At 36.6% G+C, this 23,761-nt stretch overlaps 1 pseudogene; it reads right to left on the bottom strand.

The window, feature by feature from the left end:
• Positions 1–21,172: 21,172 nt before the first annotated feature.
• Positions 21,173–22,597, bottom strand: LOC139714326 (uncharacterized; annotated as a pseudogene).
• Positions 22,598–23,761: the final 1,164 nt, after the last annotated feature.

The raw sequence follows: 23,761 nt of genomic DNA, 5'->3' as shown, positions 1-23,761 counted from the left end.
CAGATTGACCCCCCCCCCCCCCAGTAAAAACGGGGTCAAATAGCCCAGTTGGAATAGGGTTAACGCTAATAATTAGTGTCGGGATCGATATATAGTGAGAATCAGGGGTGGATCCAGGATTTTGGAAAAGAGGGGGCACAATTTTCAGCTTGCCTGACACACTTTTTTCTACTGAGCGCCAGCTATTTCACCATCAAGTAAGTCTCGTACAAGCAGTTAGGTATTTGCAGTTTAAACTTCAAGACCTTTTTTCTTTTCTTTTTTTTTTGCAAAAGAGGGGGCACAATGACAAAAATCGTACAAAAAGGGTACTTTTTTTTTAAAGATAGCGTTTCAAAAGGGGGGCACGGGCCAGAAATGCACCCATGTAAATCCACCAGTGTTAAGAATTGGGATTGTCTAGGGAAGTTGGAATTTGGGGCGTCACATGCTAGATGAAACGGATTGTATACAAAATGGGTGAAGACCAAGTGGCAATAAAGCATTTCAATGTTTAGTGAGAAGGGCTTGTGATGAAAATTAGTAATGATATGTTGGAAAAAAAAACAACTCTTTTCAAAATATTTCAAAAGAAGTTATTTAAAAGTTGTTGATTATCCCTCTACCTAAACACTATACATGCATATTTTATTTAAAATGGTTTAGAGCAATGAGTGGTTAGAGAACGCCCTCTTATGTTTTAATAGCTCCCTTTTCAATGATAACATGGTTTTTAATAGGATATTACAAACTCTGTGTTTGTCTTTAGTTGACTTGCACGATTTTTGAACTTTAATTATGCAATATTGACTTATGCGAGGTTGACTGTATAAGCTAATTTCTTTCAATGATCAAAAGACAAAAGTTCTCTAGCTCAGCGCAGTTTGTACCTCTGGGTTCTGCTCAGTCTGCTGGTTACTGGATGATTGCCTTGTCATGTCATGTTTGTGCAGTTATCATAGAAATATAGTGTTAAAATGAGGTTTGGAGAAAAACTTCATTTCAGAACCACTACTGAACTATCCCTTTAAGTCACAATAAAGTGATAATATGAAACATACACATGAGGTTGTGTTTACAGTTCTAATAAAATTTCTTCTTATAATGCTGGTGCCGGCAACGATCCATAAATTGCTTGCGGGTGACGTTTCCCACAAATTTCATTGATTTGAAGACCAAAAGCATCTGTTAAGATAAAAACACAATAATTGGGTTACAAAGGTATTTGATTATGTGCTGCCTCTTCTGTCCCTGTTTTATATGGCACAAGTGCCATTTTTGTAAAATTTTCAAAGTCTAGGGGTGCAGAATTACCCAACAATAATTGTTGATTAATACCACATTGGTGAGGAAATGTGGAATATCAGCAAGTTGGTCTAATGACTATTACAACGTAGCACAACTGGACTGAGTGGATAAGTATAGGTTAGGGTATAGGTTTGGTGTTAACCCTATTAGGCATAGATTAGCATAATTTATTCATGTGGAAAATCTTAGGGGAAAACTAGTAATACAAACTTTAAGATTACATTCCATTCTATCAGCGTGCAAATTTTTGCAGCTATTGTGTGATCCACTGCCAAGATCAGATTGACCCCCCCCAGTAAAAACGGGGTCAAATAGCCCAGTTGGAATAGGGTTAACGCTAATAATTAGTGTCGGGATCGATATATAGTGAGAATCAGGGGCGGATCCAGGATTTTGGAAAAGAGGGGGCACAATTTCCAGCTTGCCTGACACACTTTTTTCTACTGAGCGCCAGCTATTTCACCATCAAGTAAGTCTCGTACAAGCAGTTAGGTATTTGCAGTTTAAACTTCAAGACCTTTTTTCTTTTCTTTTTTTTTGCAAAAGAGGGGGCACAATGACAAAAATCGTACAAAAAGGGTACTTTTTTTTTAAAGATAGCGTTTCAAAAGGGGGGCACGGGCCAGAAATGCCCCCATGTAAATCCACCAGTGTTAAGAATTGGGATTGTCTAGGGAAGTTGGAATTTGGGGCGTCACATGCTAGATGAAACGGATTGTATACAAAATGGGTGAAGACCAAGTGGCAATAAAGCATTTCAATGTTTAGTGAGAAGGGCTTGTGATGAAAATTAGTAATGATATGTTGGAAAAAAAAACAACTTACAAGTTCTGGGTAGGATTTTCTTTCCTCCAGCTTCTTTGTCTTATTATTGGCACAAATGTTCTTAGTCCGAGAAAGGACTAAATCCTCTTCAGAAGCCTTCATCACATCGAGAATAACATGGGAAATATCTAATAATTCTCATTCAAATGCTCTAATTGTTGAGAAATTTAATTTCAAAATATACTTAAAAAATGTTTCCCACCCGGGTATTACTTTTCATTTCCAAATGTTATTTTTCAAATTTACGGTGTTTAGCGCCCTCTACGCTTCCTCTTTTCAAAATATTTCAAAAGAAGTTATTTAAAAGTTGTTGATTATCCCTCTACCTAAACACTATACATGCATATTTTATTTAAAATGGTTTAGAGCAATGAGTGGTTAGAGAACGCCCTCTTATGTTTTAATAGCTCCCTTTTCAATGATAACATGGTTTTTACTAGGTTATTGCAAACTCTGTGTTTGTCTCTAGTTGACTCACACGATTTTTGAACTTTAATTATGCAATATTGACTTATGCGAGGTTGACTGTATAAGCAAATTTCTTTCAATGATCAAAAGACAAAAGTTCTCTAGCTCAGCGCAGTTTGTACCTCTGGGTTCTGCTCAGTCTGCTGGTTACTGGATGATTGCCTTGTCATGTCATGTTTGTGCAGTTATCATAGAAATATAGTGTTAAAATGAGGTTTGGAGAAAAACTTCATTTCAGAACCACTACTGAACTATCCCTTTAAGTCACAATAAAGTGATAATATGAAACATACACATGAGGTTGTGTTTACAGTTCTAATAAAAATTTCTTCTTATAATGCTGGTGCCGGCAACGATCCATAAATTGCTTGCGGGTGACGTTTCCCACAAATTTCATTGATTTGAAGACCAAAAGCATCTGTTAAGATAAAAACACAATAATTGGGTTACAAAGGTATTTAATTATGTGCTGCCTCTTCTGTCCCTGTTTTATATGGCACAAGTGCCATTTTTGTAAAATTTTCAAAGTCTAGGGGTGCAGAATTACCCAACAATAATTGTTGATTAATACCACATTGGTGAGGAAATGTTGAATATCAGCAAGTTGGTCTAATGACTATTACAACGTTGCACAACTGGACTGAGTGGATAAGTATAGGTTAGGGTATAGGTTTGGTGTTAACCCTATTGGGCATAGATTAGCATAATTTATTCATGTGGAAAATCTTAGGGGAAAACTAGTAATACAAACTTTAAGATTACATTCCATTCTATCAGCGTGCAAATTTTTGCAGCTATTGCGTGATCCACTGCCAAGATCAGATTGACCCCCCCAGTAAAAACGGGGTCAAATAGCCCAGTTGGAATAGGGTTAACGCTAATAATTAGTGTCGGGATCGATATATAGTGAGAATCAGGGGCGGATCCAGGTTTTTGGAAAAGAGGGGGCACAATTTCCAGCTTGCCTGACACACTTTTTTCTACTGAGCGCCAGCTATTTCACCATCAAGTAAGTCTCGTACAAGCAGTTAGGTATTTGCAGTTTAAACTTCAAGACCTTTTTTCTTTTCTTTTTTTTTGCAAAAGAGGGGGCACAATAACAAAAATCGTACAAAAAGGGTACTTTTTTGTTAGATAGCATTTCAAAAGGGGGGCACGGGCCAGAAATGCCCCCATCTAAATCCACCAGTGTTAAGAATTGGGATTGTCTAGAGAAGTTGGAATTTGGGGCGTCACATGCTAGATGAAACGGATTGTATACAAAATGGGTAAAGACCAAGTGGCAATAAAGCATTTCAATGTTTAGTGAGAAGGGCTTGTGATGAAAATTAGTAATGATATGTTGGAAAAAAAAAAACAACTTACAAGTTCTGGGTAGGATTTTCTTTCCTCCAGCTTCTTTGTCTTATTATTGGCACAAATGTTCTTAGTCCGAGAAAGGACTAAATCCTCTTCAGAAGCCGTCATCACATTGAGAATAACATGGGAAATATTTAATAATTCTCATTCAAATGCTCTAATTGTTGAGAAATTTAATTTCAAAATATACTTAAAAAATGTTTCCCACCCGGGTATCACTTTTCATTTCCAAATGTTATTTTTCAAATTTACGGTGTTTAGCGCCCTCTACGCTTCCTCTTTTCAAAATATTTCAAAAGAAGTTATTTAAAAGTTGTTGATTATCCCTCTACCTAAACACTATACATGCATATTTTATTTAAAATGGTTTAGAGCAATGAGTGGTTAGAGAACGCCCTCTTATGTTTTAATAGCTCCCTTTTCAATGATAACATGGTTTTTACTAGGTTATTACGAACTCTGTGTTTGTCTCTAGTTGACTCACACGATTTTTGAACTTTAATTATGCAATATTGACTTATGCGAGGTTGACTGTATAAGCTAATTTCTTTCAATGATCAAAAGACAAAAGTTCTCTAGCTCAGCGCAGTTTGTACCTCTGGGTTCTGCTCAGTCTGCTGGTTACTGGATGATTGCCTTGTCATGTCATGTTTGTGCAGTTATCATAGAAATATAGTATTAAAATGAGGTTTAGAGAAAAACTTCATTTCAGAACCACTACTGAACTATCCCTTTAAGTCACAATAAAGTGATAATATGAAACATACACATGAGGTTGTGTTTACAGTTCTAATAAAATTTCTTCTTATAGAGCTGGTGCCGGCAGCGATCCATAAATTGCTTGCGGGTGACGTTTCCCACAAATTTCATTGATTTGAAGACCAAAAGCATCTGTTCAGATAAAAACACAATAATTGGGTTACAAAGGTATTTAATTATGTGCTGCCTCTTCTGTCCCTGTTTTATATGGTACAAGTGCCATTTTTGTAAAATTTTCAAAGTCTAGGGGTGCAGAATTACCCAACAATAATTGTTGATTAATACCACATTGGTGAGGAATGTGGAATATCAGCAAGTTGGTCTAATGACTATTAGAACGTTGCACAACTGGACTGAGTGGATAAGTATAGGTTAGGGTATAGGTTTGGTGTTAACCCTATTAGGCATAAATTAGCATAATTTATTCATGTGGAAAATCTTAGGGGAAAACTAGACATACAAACTTGAAGATTACATTCCATTCTATCAGCGTGCAAATTTTTGCAGCGATTGCGTGATCCACTGCCAAGATCAGATTGACCTCCCCCCCCCCCCCAGTAAAAACGGGGTCAAATAGCCCAGTTGGAATAGGGTTAACGCTAATAATTAGTGTCGGGATCGATATATAGTGAGAATCAGGGGCGGATCCAGGATTTTGGAAAAGAGGGGGCACAATTTTCAGCTTGCCTGACACACTTTTTTCTACTGAGCGCCAGCTATTTCACCAACAAGTAAGTCTCGTACAAGCAGTAGGTATTTGCAGTTTAAACTTCAAGACCTTTTTTCTTTTCTTTTTTTTTTGCAAAAGAGGGGGCACAATGACAAAAATCGTACAAAAAGGGTACATTTTTTTTAGATAGTGTTTCAAAAGGGGGGCACGGGCCAGAAATGCCCCCATGTAAATCCACCAGTGTTAAGAATTGGGATTGTCTAGGGAAGTTGGAATTTGGGGCATCACATGCTAGATGAAACGGATTGTATACAAAATGGGTGAAGACCAAGTGGCAATAAAGCGTTTCAATGTTTAGTGAGAAGGGCTTGTGATGAAAATTAGTAATGATATGTTGGAAAAAAAAAAACAACTTACAAGTTCTGGGTAGGATTTTCTTTCCTCCAGCTTCTTTGTCTTATTATTGGCACAGATGTTCTTAGTCTGAGAAAGGACTAAATCCTCTTCAGAAGCGGTCATCACCTTGAAAATAAAAGAGGTTTCTAATAAAATATGTGTTCTTAATTATCCACACCCATTTACCACATGCCATAATAAATTCTGTCAGTTACTTTCCAAAACAGCATGAAAATAACACATTAATTTCATGGCACATTTCATATCAGATTTTCTTAGAGATGCAAAGCTTGAGCATGATGTTATTTTTAACCCCTTGCACTAAGATTATCCTCTAAAAGTTTATTGACCCATGCCCTCCTGGACAAAAATGAGGTAACAACAAGAAATTCCGAAGTGCTTGGTTACCTGCTCCTATGTAGGCTTTCTGTCCCCATTTTTCTATAAATGATAGAAACTTGTAAATGATAAATTTTAGTACATAAAAAATATGCTTCACAGTGTAGTTAACTAAAGGGAGCAGACCATAATTCTCCCCCATAGCCCGGTTATTCTGAAATGCTTGCCAGAAGTTGAAGTTCATCAACCCTTCTGTTTAAGCCTGGAAAACTCACAAAATCAATTTGTGTGAGAGTAAGATCCTCACTGAATGGACTAAATGATAAAATGATCTTATTTTGATTACACATCAAATTAAACATTGCTGCTGAGTAATCATCATACTGAAATAATGGTATATTTGTAAATGGTTCAAATAATCATCATACTGAAATAATAGTATATTTGTAAATTGTTCAAACTTTTTGAAAGAATATGCCAAAAATTGTATTTAGAACATTAACCATCAATCTTAGATCATGATCAATTCTGTGTAACATGACATCACTGGGTTACCTTCATAACAACCACAGCTACCAATAATGCTAGTAGTTAAAATTATAACCTGATATATCAGAAATATGCAGTTCTTTAACCCGTGACTTCCAAACTATATCTACATTGGACTTCAGATACCTAAACCTATTAAATCAGGAATATCCATACCAATCTAAATCCCAATTGAGCTTTTCTTCCTGTACATAAGAAGGAAAATGTAACTTCTACCTTCTACTGGCATAAAACTTTTACCAAACTTAAACAGAGGTTGAACAGTTATAAAATGAGTAAACTCATTAAAAGAAGAGTGCTCTACATGATTATTTTAACTGTGTTCATGAGAATTGGCCTACATTATTGCAATTACAGCTTTTCAAGCTAGCCTGGATCATTGACCCTGAAACTCTAATTAACCCCTAACATGCCAAGTTCAGGGAAAGGTTCACACGGTGGCATGCCAGTGCACGTTTTCGTCCTATCATCACACAGTCACTGTTATGCCAACTGAACTGTGTGGACTGCATTGTATGCATGATTGGTTCTATTGTTTAGTGTGCACCCAAATGTCAACATTGCTTTTCTTTGGCTTCTTTTGTTATGACTGACTAGAAATTCACGTGTGTAATATCTTGCCTCCAAATAAATCTGGCACCCATGGCAAAGAGCATGGTAAGGGTTCTAAAGAAAGAGGATACTCTGCTGAATCTTTAGAATCGGGCTAATTACTGGAATTACAGCCTTTGAATTATTATATTATGTTAAGGAAACCCATACTCTTATCTTTCGCATCTGCTCCGATGGGGCATGACAAGAATTTTTCTTTTTTGTATTTATAAATAAAGGGAACTTGATTATTAAAAGTGGACTTCAATTTGTAAATTGTCTCTTCGTTTTTGTTTTTTTCAATACACAAATAATGCAAAACCTACACTTAAATGAATCAAACAACAAAGGAAAGATAGCATTGTGTTCAAAATTGTGTAGATAATTTTCAGAAGTATTTTTATTTTATTTAAGTTGCTTTTGTCTCCAATTTCACAGATTAAGTCCATTCCAGTTACAATGTGTTAGAGATGGGAGTAATTGATGCATTAAAAAACATTTATGTCAAAATATTCTAATTTAATTTTTTAGTAAAACTTGGGAAGCTTGTACTTTGAAAATAAATGTAGAGTTAAATGTGATTTACTGATTGACACACATTAAAGGTTGTGATTTTTAACAGAGCATTTATTCAGACCTCACACAGGTTACACAAACTATGTATTAACATGTTAGAGGTTGATCTGTTAAATAAGCAAAGAACACTAAATAGTTTATTACTTAATGTTATTCTGGTAAAACAAGTCTTAAAACAAACCTTAATCTAGTTTCAATAAAAAGTATCAGCTGAATGTGTAAATGTGTTTCCTATTTAAACACCCATTATAAACTGTAATATATAATTTTGTTACAATGTAAACTAAGACAACAAAATTATGCATCAACAGGAAGGCATTAATAAATGTATGTTATGTGCCAAATTAATAAATCTACACCAGTTCAGAGTGACAAGTAACAGTTGGAAGTACAAATTAGTGTTTGTTCAAGTAACAGTAAAAACCTGAAATGTTGAAGATGAGCTGATACTTAGGACTACTCTCCAGCGGGTAACTGTGGCACATTCAGAATTACCCTGTATAAAGATACTTTCGGCTGCGTAAAATTGGCAACAATCATTTTAACTATTTCTACGATTTACTCAAATCTAGAACTATATAAATTGTTAAGTTTCTGACCAATAAAAACAAAGCGTCAAGAGTAACAAGGAAACAATAGACACTGTAAAAAAAGAAAAAAAAAAGAATACACCAATAACTGTTTATTTTATTTCCCATAACATTGAATCAACCAGCCATGAGAACTCGGCCGCCGATCGCGCAATTGCCACGAAAATTTGCACGTATGTTACCCGTGGCATGCTCTACCAAAGCGTGAAAAAAAAATCAAACACTTTCATTCTTTTGATTCTATATTAATTAATTATACTAATTTATGCATGAAATCACAAATTTTGCTCTAAATCAAAAAACTTAAGCTCCTAGAATCCTAAATTTTGGTTTAAATATTCTCTGCAGCAAGTCCTCGTACTTCCCCTGGGACAGCTTTGGGGCACGTTGATACAGCCGTCCGGGCAATGGGGCATGCACCCTGTGGCGACGACCCTGACCCAGCGTTAGGGTAAAAAACTAATCCTGACAGTGAGAACTTTTGAAGAACACATTGTCTGGGCAGTCCTTCATCACTTTAACCTGTTTGAACTTTGTCCAGACAACAGGTTCACCCTCATCTGAGGATCTGACCCTAAGGATCCCAAGTGCTTGTGAGTATGCCTTCCAATCTAGGACATCACAAGTCTTGACACACTTCACGGTATATTGCCCTACATCTGACACGTTTCTGGCCTCCTTCATCAAACTGGCCAGGTGAGATGGGTGCACAATTTGAGGGGCCCGAGCAACCTTTTGCTCAATGACCGAGTGCATTGAGTCGCACTCGCTCCGCCCATGGTTTGTCTCGAAGTAGTGAAATGTGAATGTCTGAACATGCAATCACTCCTTCAGGAAGGCTCTTGCCATGGCTGAGAGGACAGAGTTTTTGTTCTGTCCACCACAGCCGTCACTCTACAGATGTACAGATTCGACCCCTTTTGCATCGACCTCTCACAGAAAGTCAAGCAAGTAGGTAGCTATCTCACATGACCCACGCTTTGTGATAGTTTCATTGGACAGATAACATAGTCCCTCTGTGGTTCCAAGATCGTACACTGTGAAGTTATAGCATGCGAGCCTTCTCTTGTGAAATATCTCGGCACGATTGCTTTTGGGCAAGTATAAAATTTGCTGCAGGTAGAAAGCTGGGCATGCATGTGACTCATTCACTTTCTGGGCATTTTCCTTGCTTTGCCCTTTGAGTTCTCGCACCTTTTCAATTTCTGCATGGTGGGTAGTGAACATGTCATGGATAGCTTGCTTTGCTTCACCTTGTAGGGTCTCATGATTGGCGCAGAGCCCGCACATATCCTTCTTGGGTCTATGGATACGGTAGTTCAGATCTTTGAACACTCTTTTGTAAGTTGAGAGGGAAGCAATTTTTCCCATTCTCTTTCACAAACATCATGGACATTTGATTCTTTGTCAAGTGCGGCGCCACATAGATGCACATGGAGAGGAGCGGCAGTAGTGTGAAGGGACACGGGGGAATCTCTTTAGGCGGTTCTTGATTTTTTCCCTTTGTTGAGGATCAACATTGTGTGCCCCTCCTCTCTTCTCCCCCTCTACTAGCCCACAGTCATTTGCCATTTTACTAAGGACTGTTCTCACTTGTCGGTCAGGGAGTTCAAGAGTTGTCAAAAATAATTTCCGACATACCCTCTTTGTAAGTCCATCAGCAGAAGGCAACATGTAGGTTACAGACTGTTTCTTACGCCCAGCCCCTTGGATGGGCTTACAAGACATGTGACATGCAAGCCACTCTCTTTGGCGAGTCAAGTTACCTAGGCTGACAGTTCATGTTAGGTAGATCTGAGTATCACTTATGATTGTGAGAATGAAGGTGTAGATCTAACGTCAATTCCTGATAATCCGCCACTTGCGAGTTATTCCTACTCTCATTCAAATGCTCTAATTGTTGAGAAATTTAACTTCAAAATATACTTAAAAAATGTTTCCCACCCGGGTATCACTTTTCATTTCCAAATGTTATTTTTCAAATTTACGGTGTTTAGCGCCCTCTACGCTTCCTCTTTTCGAAATATTTCAAAAGAAGTTATTTAAAATTTGTTGATTATCCCTCTATCCAAACACTATACATGCATATTTTATTTAAAATGGTTTAGAGCAATGAGTGGTTAGAGAACTCCCTCTTATGTTTTGATAGCTCCCTTTTCAATGATAACATGGTTTTTACTAGGTTATTACGAACTCTGTGTTTGTCTCTTGTTGACTCGCACGATTTTTGAACTTTAATTATGCAATATTGACTTATGCGAGGTTGACTGTATAAGCTAATTTCTTTCAATGATCAAAAGACAAAAGTTCTCTAGCTCAGCGCAGTTTGTACCTCTGGGTTCTGCTCAGTCTGCTGGTTACTGGATGATTGCCTTGTCATGTCATGTTTGTGCGGTTATCATAGAAATATAGTGTTAAAATGAGGTTTGGAGAAAAACTTCATTTCGGAACCACTACTGAATATCCCTTTAAGTCACAATAAAGTGATAATATGAAACATACACATGAGGTTGTGTTTACAGTTCTAATAAAATTTCTTCTTATAATGCTGGTGCCTGCAGCGATCCATAAATTGCTTGCGGGTGACGTTTCCCACAAATTTCATTGATTTGAAGACCAAAAGCATCTGTTAAGATAAAAACACAATAATTGAGTTACAAAGGTATTTAATTATGTGCTGCCTCTTCTGTCCCTGTTTTATATGGCACAAGTGCCATTTTTGTAAAATTTTCAAAGTCTAGGGGTACAGAATTACCCAACAATAATTGTTGATTAATACCTTATTGGTGAGGAATGTGGAATATCAGCAAGTTGGTCTAATGACTATTACAATAGCACAACTGGACTGAGTGGATAAGTATAGGTTAGGGTATAGGTTTGGTGTTAACCCTATTAGTCATAAATTAGCATAATGTATTCATGTGAAAAATCTTAGCGGAAAACTAGCAATACAAACTTCAAGATTACATTCCATTCTATCAGCGTGCAAATTTTTGCAGCGATTGCGTAATCCACTGCCAAGATCAGATTGAACCCCCCCCCCCCCCAGTAAAAACGGGGTCAAATAGTCCAGTTGGAATAGGGTTAACGCTAATAATTAGTGTCGGGATCGATATATAGTGAGAATCAGGGGCAGATCCAGGATTTTGGAAAAGAGGGGGCACAATTTTCAGCTTGCCTGACACACTTTTTTCTACTGATCACCAGCTATTTCAACAGCAAGTAAGTCTCGTACAAGCAGTAGGTATTTGCAGTTTAAACTTCAAGACCTTTTTTCTTTTCTTTTTTTTTTTGCAAAAGAGGGGGCACAATGACAAAAATCGTACAAAAAGGGTACATTTTTTTTAAGATAGCGCTTCAAAAGGGGGGGCACGGGCCAGAAATGCCCCCATCTAAATCCACCAGTGTTAAGAATTGGGATTGTCTAGGGAAGTTGGAATTTGGGGCATCACATGCTAGATGAAACGGATTGTATACAAAATGGGTGAAGACCAAGTGGCAATAAAGCATTTCAATGTTTAGTGAGAAGGGCTTGTGATGAAAATTAGTAATGATATGTTGGAAAAAAAAAACAACTTACAAGTTCTGGGTAGGATTTTCTTTCCTCCAGCTTCTTTGTCTTATTATTGGCACAGATGTTCTTAGTCCGAGAAAGGACTAAATCCTCTTCAGAAGCCGTCATCACCTTGAAAATAAAAGAGGTTTCTAATAAAATATGTGTTCTTAATTATCCACACCCATTTACCACATGCCATAATAAATTCTGTCAGTTAATTTCCAAAACAGCATGAAAATAACACATTAATTTCATGGCACATTTCATATCAGATTTTCTTAGAGATGCAAAGCTTGAGCATGATGTTATTTTTAACCCCTTGCACTGGGATTATCCTCTAAAAGTTTATTGACCCATGCCCTCCTGGACAAAAATGAGGTGACAACAAGAAATTCCGAAGTGCTTGGTTACCTGCTCCTCTGTAGGCTTTCTGTCCCCATTTTCCTATAAATGATAGAAACTTGTAAATGATAAATTTTAGTACATTAAAAATATGCTTCACGGTGTAGTTAACTAAAGGGAGCAGACCATAATTCTCCCCCCATAGCCCGGTTATTCTGAAATGCTTGCCAGAAGTTGAAGTTCATCAACCCTTCTGTTTAAGCCTGGAAAACTCACAAAATCAATTTGTGTGAGAGTAAGATCCTCACTGAATGGACTAAATAATAAAATGCTCTTATTTCAATTACACATCAAATTAAACATTGCTACTGAGTAATCATCATACTGAAATAATAGTATATTTGTAAATTGTTCAAATAATCATCTTACTTAAATAATAGTATATTTGTAAATTGTTCAAACTTTTTGAAAGAATATGTCAAAGATTCAGAACATTAACCGTCAATCTTACATCATGATCAATTCTCTGTAACATGACATCACTGGGTTACCTTCATAACAACCACAGCTACCAATAATCCTAGTAGTTATAACCTGATATATCAGAAATATGCAGTTATTTAACCCTTGACTTCCAAACTATTTCTACATTGGACTTCAGATACCTAAACCTATTAAATCAGGAATATCTATACCAATCTAAATCCCAGTGGAGCTTTTCTTCCCGTACATAAGAAGGAAAATGTAACTTCTACCTGCTACTGGCATAAAACTTTTACCAAACTTAAACAGAGGTTGAATAGTTATAAAATGAATAAACTCATTAAAAGAAGAGTGCTCTACATGATTATTTTAACTATGTTCATGAGAATTGGCCTACATTATTGCAAATACAGCTTTTCAAGCTAGCCTGGATCATTGACCCTGAAACTCTAATTAACCCCTAACATGCCAAGTTCAGGGAAAGGTTCACCCGGTGGCATGCCAGGTGCACGAAGTATCTTGAGAAGTATCTTGTTATGCCACGAGTGACTAGCATGACAAAATGACAGTGTCTTTGAAAAATTGCTACAGAATTAAGGAGCTTTCACTAAAATTTTAAATTGTCTACACAAATATGTACTTAACATGATATTGTTTGCATCTTACTCTTTTAAAAGTTTGGTGGGTTTTTTTCTCGAATATGAAAGGGATTACAAACCTCTAAGTACTCTCGTTCTAGTTTAAATAATCCTGGCAATGGGTCATCATTTCCACTGTCAGATGATGTCTCCCGATCAAATGAGCTTGACGCTGATGATTGCTCATAGGACTGTGTAGGAGAAAAGATGTGAATAAAATCAGCAAAATGAACAGGCTTTCAAGACAAGGTCCATATAGTCATAATGAAATAAAATAGCCTTAGCTTATTGTACAACAGACCCACGTAGAAGTACACATTTGCAAGTGATTACCAATTTGCACAATTTATCTTTATAAAGTGTTTGACTTGCTGCTGAAGTCATTCTCTTAAATAATTGAACAGCAGATATGTAGGTCTAACATATATTATATATTTATCTTGTATTTACTTTCTGTATTCTCTACAGACATCATCTAGAAGCCTTTTCACTTGCAATATCGCAGGAAATTTGGAAACAGAAGTTTTATATCATGACTAGTCATTTGACATTCAAACAATACTTCAAATTCTAATTTTTTTTTTTTGCAAATGTAGGATACAAATTGCGAAACACTAAATTATTGCCTAATGGTTGAATTTATGATAGAATCAAATTTCTACTACAACCTTCTTTCATTTATACCCTCAGTACACTAAGTCACAAATATATTTCATCGTCATCATCTCATACACATCTCTCTACATATTACCTACAGTACACAATGTCATCAATATAACTGCACATAATCATCATCTCATATACACATCTCTCTACATATTACCTACAGTACACAATGACACCAGTATAACGGTTCACAATCAAACTAACCATCATGAACATTGAAATAAAACTGAAATACTCTTAATTCAGTCATGAATAGAATGGGGATGCTATTATGCCCGCCCCCTTTTCAGTACTTGTCCCTAAATAGCACAATTTGCCCTTTGTAGAGTGTGATGTAATCTAAAACTGAAAGATCATTTGTTTGGGGGAATTATTTTCCTTAATTAGTTATGCTAATTTATGCATACATTCATAGTTTTTGTTTTAAATCACCCTGTGTCCTACAATGCCAATTGTTGTATTTCATAAATTTCTTATATATTTATCTGTTATTTAAAGGTCCTGTTGAGTTTTGATAAATTTTCAAAGTGCCCTGGTAAAATTTTTGAGATGGATTTAGTTGATTTCAATTTCATATGAAAAAGCATCGAAAATAACATGGGAAATATTTAATAATTATCATTCAAATGCTCTAATTGTTGAGAAAAACAAATTTTTTCCCACCCGAGTATAACTTTTCATTTCCAAATTTTATTTTTCGAATTTATGGTGTTTAGCGCCCTCTATGCTTCCTCTTTTCAAAAATATTTCAAAAGAAGTTATTTAAAAGTTGTTGATTATCCCTCTATCCAAACACTATACATGCATATTTTATTTAAAATGGTTTAGAGCAATGAGTGGTTAGAGAACTCCCTCTTATGTTTTAATAGCTCCCTTTTCAATGATAACATGGTTTTTACTAGGTTATTACGAACTCTGTGTTTGTCTCTTGTTGACTCGCACGATTTTTGAACTTTAATTATGCAATATTGACTTATGCGAGGTTGACTGTATAAGCTAATTTCTTTCAATGATCAAAAGACAAAAGTTCTCTAGCTCAGCGCAGTTTGTACCTCTGGGTTCTGCTCAGTCTGCTGGTTACTGGATGATTGCCTTGTCATGTCATGTTTGTGCAGTTATCATAGAAATATAGTGTTAAAATGAGGTTTAGAGAAAAACTTCATTTCGGAACCACTACTGAACTATCCCTTTAAGTCACAATAAAGTGATAATATGAAACATACACATGAGGTTGTGTTTACAGTTCTAATAAAATTTCTTCTTATAATGCTGGTGCCGGCAACGATCCATAAATTGCTTGCGGGTGACGTTTCCCACAAATTTCATTGATTTGAAGACCAAAAGCATCTGTTAAGATAAAAACACAATAATTGGGTTACAAAGGTATTTAATTATGTGCTGCCTCTTCTGTCCCTGTTTTATATGGCACAAGTGCCATTTTTGTAAAATTTTCAAAGTCTAGGGGTGCGGAATTACCCAACAATAATTGTTGATTAATACCACATTGGTGAGGAAATGTGGAATATCAGCAAGTTGGTCTAATGACTATTACAACGTAGCACAACTGGACTGAGTGGATAAGTATAGGTTAGGGTATAGGTTTGGTGTTAACCCTATTAGGCATAGATTAGCATAATTTATTCATGTGGAAAATCTTAGGGGAAAACTAGTAATACAAACTTTAAGATTACATTCCATTCTATCAGCGTGCAAATTTTTGCAGCTATTGTGTGATCCACTGCCAAGATCAGATTGACCCCCCCCCCCCCCCCCCCCCCCAGTAAAAACGGGGTCAAATAGCCCAGTTGGAATAGGGTTAACGCTAATAATTAGTGTCGGGATCGATATATAGTGAGAATCAGGGGTGGATCCAGGATTTTGGAAAAGAGGGGGCACAATTTTCAGCTTGCCTGACACACTTTTTTCTACTGAGCGCCAGCTATTTCACCATCAAGTAAGTCTCGTACAAGCAGTTAGGTATTTGCAGTTTAAACTTCAAGACCTTTTTTCTTTTCTTTTTTTTTGCAAAAGAGGGGGCACAATGACAAAAATCGTACAAAAAGGGTACTTTTTTTTTTAAAGATAGCGTTTCAAAAGGGGGGCATGGGCCAGAAATGCCCCCATGTAAATCCACCAGTGTTAAGAATTGGGATTGTCTAGGGAAGTTGGAATTTGGGGCGTCACATGCTAGATGAAACGGATTGTATACAAAATGGGTGAAGACCAAGTGGCAATAAAGCATTTCAATGTTTAGTGAGAAGGGCTTGTGATGAAAATTAGTAATGATATGTTGGAAAAAAAAACAACTTACAAGTTCTGGGTAGGATTTTCTTTCCTCCAGCTTCTTTGTCTTATTATTGGCACAAATGTTCTTAGTCCGAGAAAGGACTAAATCCTCTTCAGAAGCCGTCATCACATCGAGAATAACATGGGAAATATTTAATAATTCTCATTCAAATGCTCTAATTGTTGAGAAATTTAATTTCAAAATATTCTTAAAAAATGTTTCCCACCCGGGTATCACTTTTCATTTCCAAATGTTATTTTTCAAATTTACGGTGTTTAGCGCCCTCTACGCTTCCTCTTTTCAAAATATTTCAAAAGAAGTTATTTAAAAGTTGTTGATTATCCCTCTACCTAAACACTATACATGCATATTTTATTTAAAATGGTTTAGAGCAATGAGTGGTTAGAGAACACCCTCTTATGTTTTAATAGCTCCCTTTTCAATGATAACATGGTTTTTACTAGGTTATTACGAACTCTGTGTTTGTCTCTAGTTGACTTCCACGATTTTTGAACTTTAATTATGCAATATTGACTTATGCGAGGTTGACTGTATAAGCTAATTTCTTTCAATGATCAAAAGACAAAAGTTCTCTAGCTCAGCGCAGTTTGTACCTCTGGGTTCTGCTCAGTCTGCTGGTTACTGGATGATTGCCTTGTCATGTCATGTTTGTGCAGTTATCATAGAAATATAGTATTAAAATGAGGTTTAGAGAAAAACTTCATTTCAGAACCACTACTGAACTATCCCTTTAAGTCACAATAAAGTGATAATATGAAACATACACATGAGGTTGTGTTTACAGTTCTAATAAAATTTCTTCTTATAGAGCTGGTGCCGGCAGCGATCCATAAATTGCTTGCGGGTGACGTTTCCCACAAATTTCATTGATTTGAAGACCAAAAGCATCTGTTCAGATAAAAACACAATAATTGGGTTACAAAGGTATTTAATTATGTGCTGCCTCTTCTGTCCCTGTTTTATATGGTACAAGTGCCATTTTTGTAAAATTTTCAAAGTCTAGGGGTGCAGAATTACCCAACAATAATTGTTGATTAATACCACATTGGTGAGGAATGTGGAATATCAGCAAGTTGGTCTAATGACTATTAGAACGTTGCACAACTGGACTGAGTGGATAAGTATAGGTTAGGGTATAGGTTTGGTGTTAACCCTATTAGGCATAAATTAGCATAATTTATTCATGTGGAAAATCTTAGGGGAAAACTAGACATACAAACTTGAAGATTACATTCCATTCTATCAGCGTGCAAATTTTTGCAGCGATTGCGTGATCCACTGCCAAGATCAGATTGACCTCCCCCCCCCCCCCCCAGTAAAAACGGGGTCAAATAGCCCAGTTGGAATAGGGTTAACGCTAATAATTAGTGTCGGGATCGATATATAGTGAGAATCAGGGGCGGATCCAGGATTTTGGAAAAGAGGGGGCACAATTTTCAGCTTGCCTGACACACTTTTTTCTACTGAGCGCCAGCTATTTCACCAACAAGTAAGTCTCGTACAAGCAGTAGGTATTTGCAGTTTAAACTTCAAGACCTTTTTTCTTTTCTTTTTTTTTTGCAAAAGAGGGGGCACAATGACAAAAATCGTACAAAAAGGGTACATTTTTTTTAGATAGTGTTTCAAAAGGGGGGCACGGGCCAGAAATGCCCCCATGTAAATCCACCAGTGTTAAGAATTGGGATTGTCTAGGGAAGTTGGAATTTGGGGCATCACATGCTAGATGAAACGGATTGTATACAAAATGGGTGAAGACCAAGTGGCAATAAAGCGTTTCAATGTTTAGTGAGAAGGGCTTGTGATGAAAATTAGTAATGATATGTTGGAAAAAAAAAACAACTTACAAGTTCTGGGTAGGATTTTCTTTCCTCCAGCTTCTTTGTCTTATTATTGGCACAGATGTTCTTAGTCTGAGAAAGGACTAAATCCTCTTCAGAAGCGGTCATCACCTTGAAAATAAAAGAGGTTTCTAATAAAATATGTGTTCTTAATTATCCACACCCATTTACCACATGCCATAATAAATTCTGTCAGTTACTTTCCAAAACAGCATGAAAATAACACATTAATTTCATGGCACATTTCATATCAGATTTTCTTAGAGATGCAAAGCTTGAGCATGATGTTATTTTTAACCCCTTGCACTAAGATTATCCTCTAAAAGTTTATTGACCCATGCCCTCCTGGACAAAAATGAGGTAACAACAAGAAATTCCGAAGTGCTTGGTTACCTGCTCCTATGTAGGCTTTCTGTCCCCATTTTTCTATAAATGATAGAAACTTGTAAATGATAAATTTTAGTACATAAAAAATATGCTTCACAGTGTAGTTAACTAAAGGGAGCAGACCATAATTCTCCCCCATAGCCCGGTTATTCTGAAATGCTTGCCAGAAGTTGAAGTTCATCAACCCTTCTGTTTAAGCCTGGAAAACTCACAAAATCAATTTGTGTGAGAGTAAGATCCTCACTGAATGGACTAAATGATAAAATGATCTTATTTTGATTACACATCAAATTAAACATTGCTGCTGAGTAATCATCATACTGAAATAATGGTATATTTGTAAATGGTTCAAATAATCATCATACTGAAATAATAGTATATTTGTAAATTGTTCAAACTTTTTGAAAGAATATGCCAAAAATTGTATTTAGAACATTAACCATCAATCTTAGATCATGATCAATTCTGTGTAACATGACATCACTGGGTTACCTTCATAACAACCACAGCTACCAATAATGCTAGTAGTTAAAATTATAACCTGATATATCAGAAATATGCAGTTCTTTAACCCGTGACTTCCAAACTATATCTACATTGGACTTCAGATACCTAAACCTATTAAATCAGGAATATCCATACCAATCTAAATCCCAATTGAGCTTTTCTTCCTGTACATAAGAAGGAAAATGTAACTTCTACCTTCTACTGGCATAAAACTTTTACCAAACTTAAACAGAGGTTGAACAGTTATAAAATGAGTAAACTCATTAAAAGAAGAGTGCTCTACATGATTATTTTAACTGTGTTCATGAGAATTGGCCTACATTATTGCAATTACAGCTTTTCAAGCTAGCCTGGATCATTGACCCTGAAACTCTAATTAACCCCTAACATGCCAAGTTCAGGGAAAGGTTCACACGGTGGCATGCCAGTGCACGTTTTCGTCCTATCATCACACAGTCACTGTTATGCCAACTGAACTGTGTGGACTGCATTGTATGCATGATTGGTTCTATTGTTTAGTGTGCACCCAAATGTCAACATTGCTTTTCTTTGGCTTCTTTTGTTATGACTGACTAGAAATTCACGTGTGTAATATCTTGCCTCCAAATAAATCTGGCACCCATGGCAAAGAGCATGGTAAGGGTTCTAAAGAAAGAGGATACTCTGCTGAATCTTTAGAATCGGGCTAATTACTGGAATTACAGCCTTTGAATTATTATATTATGTTAAGGAAACCCATACTCTTATCTTTCGCATCTGCTCCGATGGGGCATGACAAGAATTTTTCTTTTTTGTATTTATAAATAAAGGGAACTTGATTATTAAAAGTGGACTTCAATTTGTAAATTGTCTCTTCGTTTTTGTTTTTTTCAATACACAAATAATGCAAACCTACACTTAAATGAATCAAACAACAAAGGAAAGATAGCATTGTGTTCAAAATTGTGTAGATAATTTTCAGAAGTATTTTTATTTTATTTAAGTTGCTTTTGTCTCCAATTTCACAGATTAAGTCCATTCCAGTTACAATGTGTTAGAGATGGGAGTAATTGATGCATTAAAAAACATTTATGTCAAAATATTCTAATTTAATTTTTTAGTAAAACTTGGGAAGCTTGTACTTTGAAAATAAATGTAGAGTTAAATGTGATTTACTGATTGACACACATTAAAGGTTGTGATTTTTAACAGAGCATTTATTCAGACCTCACACAGGTTACACAAACTATGTATTAACATGTTAGAGGTTGATCTGTTAAATAAGCAAAGAACACTAAATAGTTTATTACTTAATGTTATTCTGGTAAAACAAGTCTTAAAACAAACCTTAATCTAGTTTCAATAAAAAGTATCAGCTGAATGTGTAAATGTGTTTCCTATTTAAACACCCATTATAAACTGTAATATATAATTTTGTTACAATGTAAACTAAGACAACAAAATTATGCATCAACAGGAAGGCATTAATAAATGTATGTTATGTGCCAAATTAATAAATCTACACCAGTTCAGAGTGACAAGTAACAGTTGGAAGTACAAATTAGTGTTTGTTCAAGTAACAGTAAAAACCTGAAATGTTGAAGATGAGCTGATACTTAGGACTACTCTCCAGCGGGTAACTGTGGCACATTCAGAATTACCCTGTATAAAGATACTTTCGGCTGCGTAAAATTGGCAACAATCATTTTAACTATTTCTACGATTTACTCAAATCTAGAACTATATAAATTGTTAAGTTTCTGACCAATAAAAACAAAGCGTCAAGAGTAACAAGGAAACAATAGACACTGTAAAAAAAGAAAAAAAAAAGAATACACCAATAACTGTTTATTTTATTTCCCATAACATTGAATCAACCAGCCATGAGAACTCGGCCGCCGATCGCGCAATTGCCACGAAAATTTGCACGTATGTTACCCGTGGCATGCTCTACCAAAGCGTGAAAAAAAAATCAAACACTTTCATTCTTTTGATTCTATATTAATTAATTATACTAATTTATGCATGAAATCACAAATTTTGCTCTAAATCAAAAAACTTAAGCTCCTAGAATCCTAAATTTTGGTTTAAATATTCTCTGCAGCAAGTCCTCGTACTTCCCCTGGGACAGCTTTGGGGCACGTTGATACAGCCGTCCGGGCAATGGGGCATGCACCCTGTGGCGACGACCCTGACCCAGCGTTAGGGTAAAAAACTAATCCTGACAGTGAGAACTTTTGAAGAACACATTGTCTGGGCAGTCCTTCATCACTTTAACCTGTTTGAACTTTGTCCAGACAACAGGTTCACCCTCATCTGAGGATCTGACCCTAAGGATCCCAAGTGCTTGTGAGTATGCCTTCCAATCTAGGACATCACAAGTCTTGACACACTTCACGGTATATTGCCCTACATCTGACACGTTTCTGGCCTCCTTCATCAAACTGGCCAGGTGAGATGGGTGCACAATTTGAGGGGCCCGAGCAACCTTTTGCTCAATGACCGAGTGCATTGAGTCGCACTCGCTCCGCCCATGGTTTGTCTCGAAGTAGTGAAATGTGAATGTCTGAACATGCAATCACTCCTTCAGGAAGGCTCTTGCCATGGCTGAGAGGACAGAGTTTTTGTTCTGTCCACCACAGCCGTCACTCTACAGATGTACAGATTCGACCCCTTTTGCATCGACCTCTCACAGAAAGTCAAGCAAGTAGGTAGCTATCTCACATGACCCACGCTTTGTGATAGTTTCATTGGACAGATAACATAGTCCCTCTGTGGTTCCAAGATCGTACACTGTGAAGTTATAGCATGCGAGCCTTCTCTTGTGAAATATCTCGGCACGATTGCTTTTGGGCAAGTATAAAATTTGCTGCAGGTAGAAAGCTGGGCATGCATGTGACTCATTCACTTTCTGGGCATTTTCCTTGCTTTGCCCTTTGAGTTCTCGCACCTTTTCAATTTCTGCATGGTGGGTAGTGAACATGTCATGGATAGCTTGCTTTGCTTCACCTTGTAGGGTCTCATGATTGGCGCAGAGCCCGCACATATCCTTCTTGGGTCTATGGATACGGTAGTTCAGATCTTTGAACACTCTTTTGTAAGTTGAGAGGGAAGCAATTTTTCCCATTCTCTTTCACAAACATCATGGACATTTGATTCTTTGTCAAGTGCGGCGCCACATAGATGCACATGGAGAGGAGCGGCAGTAGTGTGAAGGGACACGGGGGAATCTCTTTAGGCGGTTCTTGATTTTTTCCCTTTGTTGAGGATCAACATTGTGTGCCCCTCCTCTCTTCTCCCCCTCTACTAGCCCACAGTCATTTGCCATTTTACTAAGGACTGTTCTCACTTGTCGGTCAGGGAGTTCAAGAGTTGTCAAAAATAATTTCCGACATACCCTCTTTGTAAGTCCATCAGCAGAAGGCAACATGTAGGTTACAGACTGTTTCTTACGCCCAGCCCCTTGGATGGGCTTACAAGACATGTGACATGCAAGCCACTCTCTTTGGCGAGTCAAGTTACCTAGGCTGACAGTTCATGTTAGGTAGATCTGAGTATCACTTATGATTGTGAGAATGAAGGTGTAGATCTAACGTCAATTCCTGATAATCCGCCACTTGCGAGTTATTCCTACTCTCATTCAAATGCTCTAATTGTTGAGAAATTTAACTTCAAAATATACTTAAAAAATGTTTCCCACCCGGGTATCACTTTTCATTTCCAAATGTTATTTTTCAAATTTACGGTGTTTAGCGCCCTCTACGCTTCCTCTTTTCGAAATATTTCAAAAGAAGTTATTTAAAATTTGTTGATTATCCCTCTATCCAAACACTATACATGCATATTTTATTTAAAATGGTTTAGAGCAATGAGTGGTTAGAGAACTCCCTCTTATGTTTTGATAGCTCCCTTTTCAATGATAACATGGTTTTTACTAGGTTATTACGAACTCTGTGTTTGTCTCTTGTTGACTCGCACGATTTTTGAACTTTAATTATGCAATATTGACTTATGCGAGGTTGACTGTATAAGCTAATTTCTTTCAATGATCAAAAGACAAAAGTTCTCTAGCTCAGCGCAGTTTGTACCTCTGGGTTCTGCTCAGTCTGCTGGTTACTGGATGATTGCCTTGTCATGTCATGTTTGTGCGGTTATCATAGAAATATAGTGTTAAAATGAGGTTTGGAGAAAAACTTCATTTCGGAACCACTACTGAATATCCCTTTAAGTCACAATAAAGTGATAATATGAAACATACACATGAGGTTGTGTTTACAGTTCTAATAAAATTTCTTCTTATAATGCTGGTGCCTGCAGCGATCCATAAATTGCTTGCGGGTGACGTTTCCCACAAATTTCATTGATTTGAAGACCAAAAGCATCTGTTAAGATAAAAACACAATAATTGAGTTACAAAGGTATTTAATTATGTGCTGCCTCTTCTGTCCCTGTTTTATATGGCACAAGTGCCATTTTTGTAAAATTTTCAAAGTCTAGGGGTACAGAATTACCCAACAATAATTGTTGATTAATACCTTATTGGTGAGGAATGTGGAATATCAGCAAGTTGGTCTAATGACTATTACAATAGCACAACTGGACTGAGTGGATAAGTATAGGTTAGGGTATAGGTTTGGTGTTAACCCTA

The sequence above is a fragment of the Diadema antillarum genome, unplaced genomic scaffold (assembly GCF_040938485.1).
Source record: "Diadema antillarum isolate AM-2024a unplaced genomic scaffold, OU_Dant_1.0 seq00002230_RagTag, whole genome shotgun sequence".
Taxonomy (NCBI): domain Eukaryota; kingdom Metazoa; phylum Echinodermata; class Echinoidea; order Diadematoida; family Diadematidae; genus Diadema; species Diadema antillarum.
The sequence above is the reverse complement of the archived record's forward strand: the minus strand, read 5'-3'. Positions and strand labels throughout refer to the sequence as shown.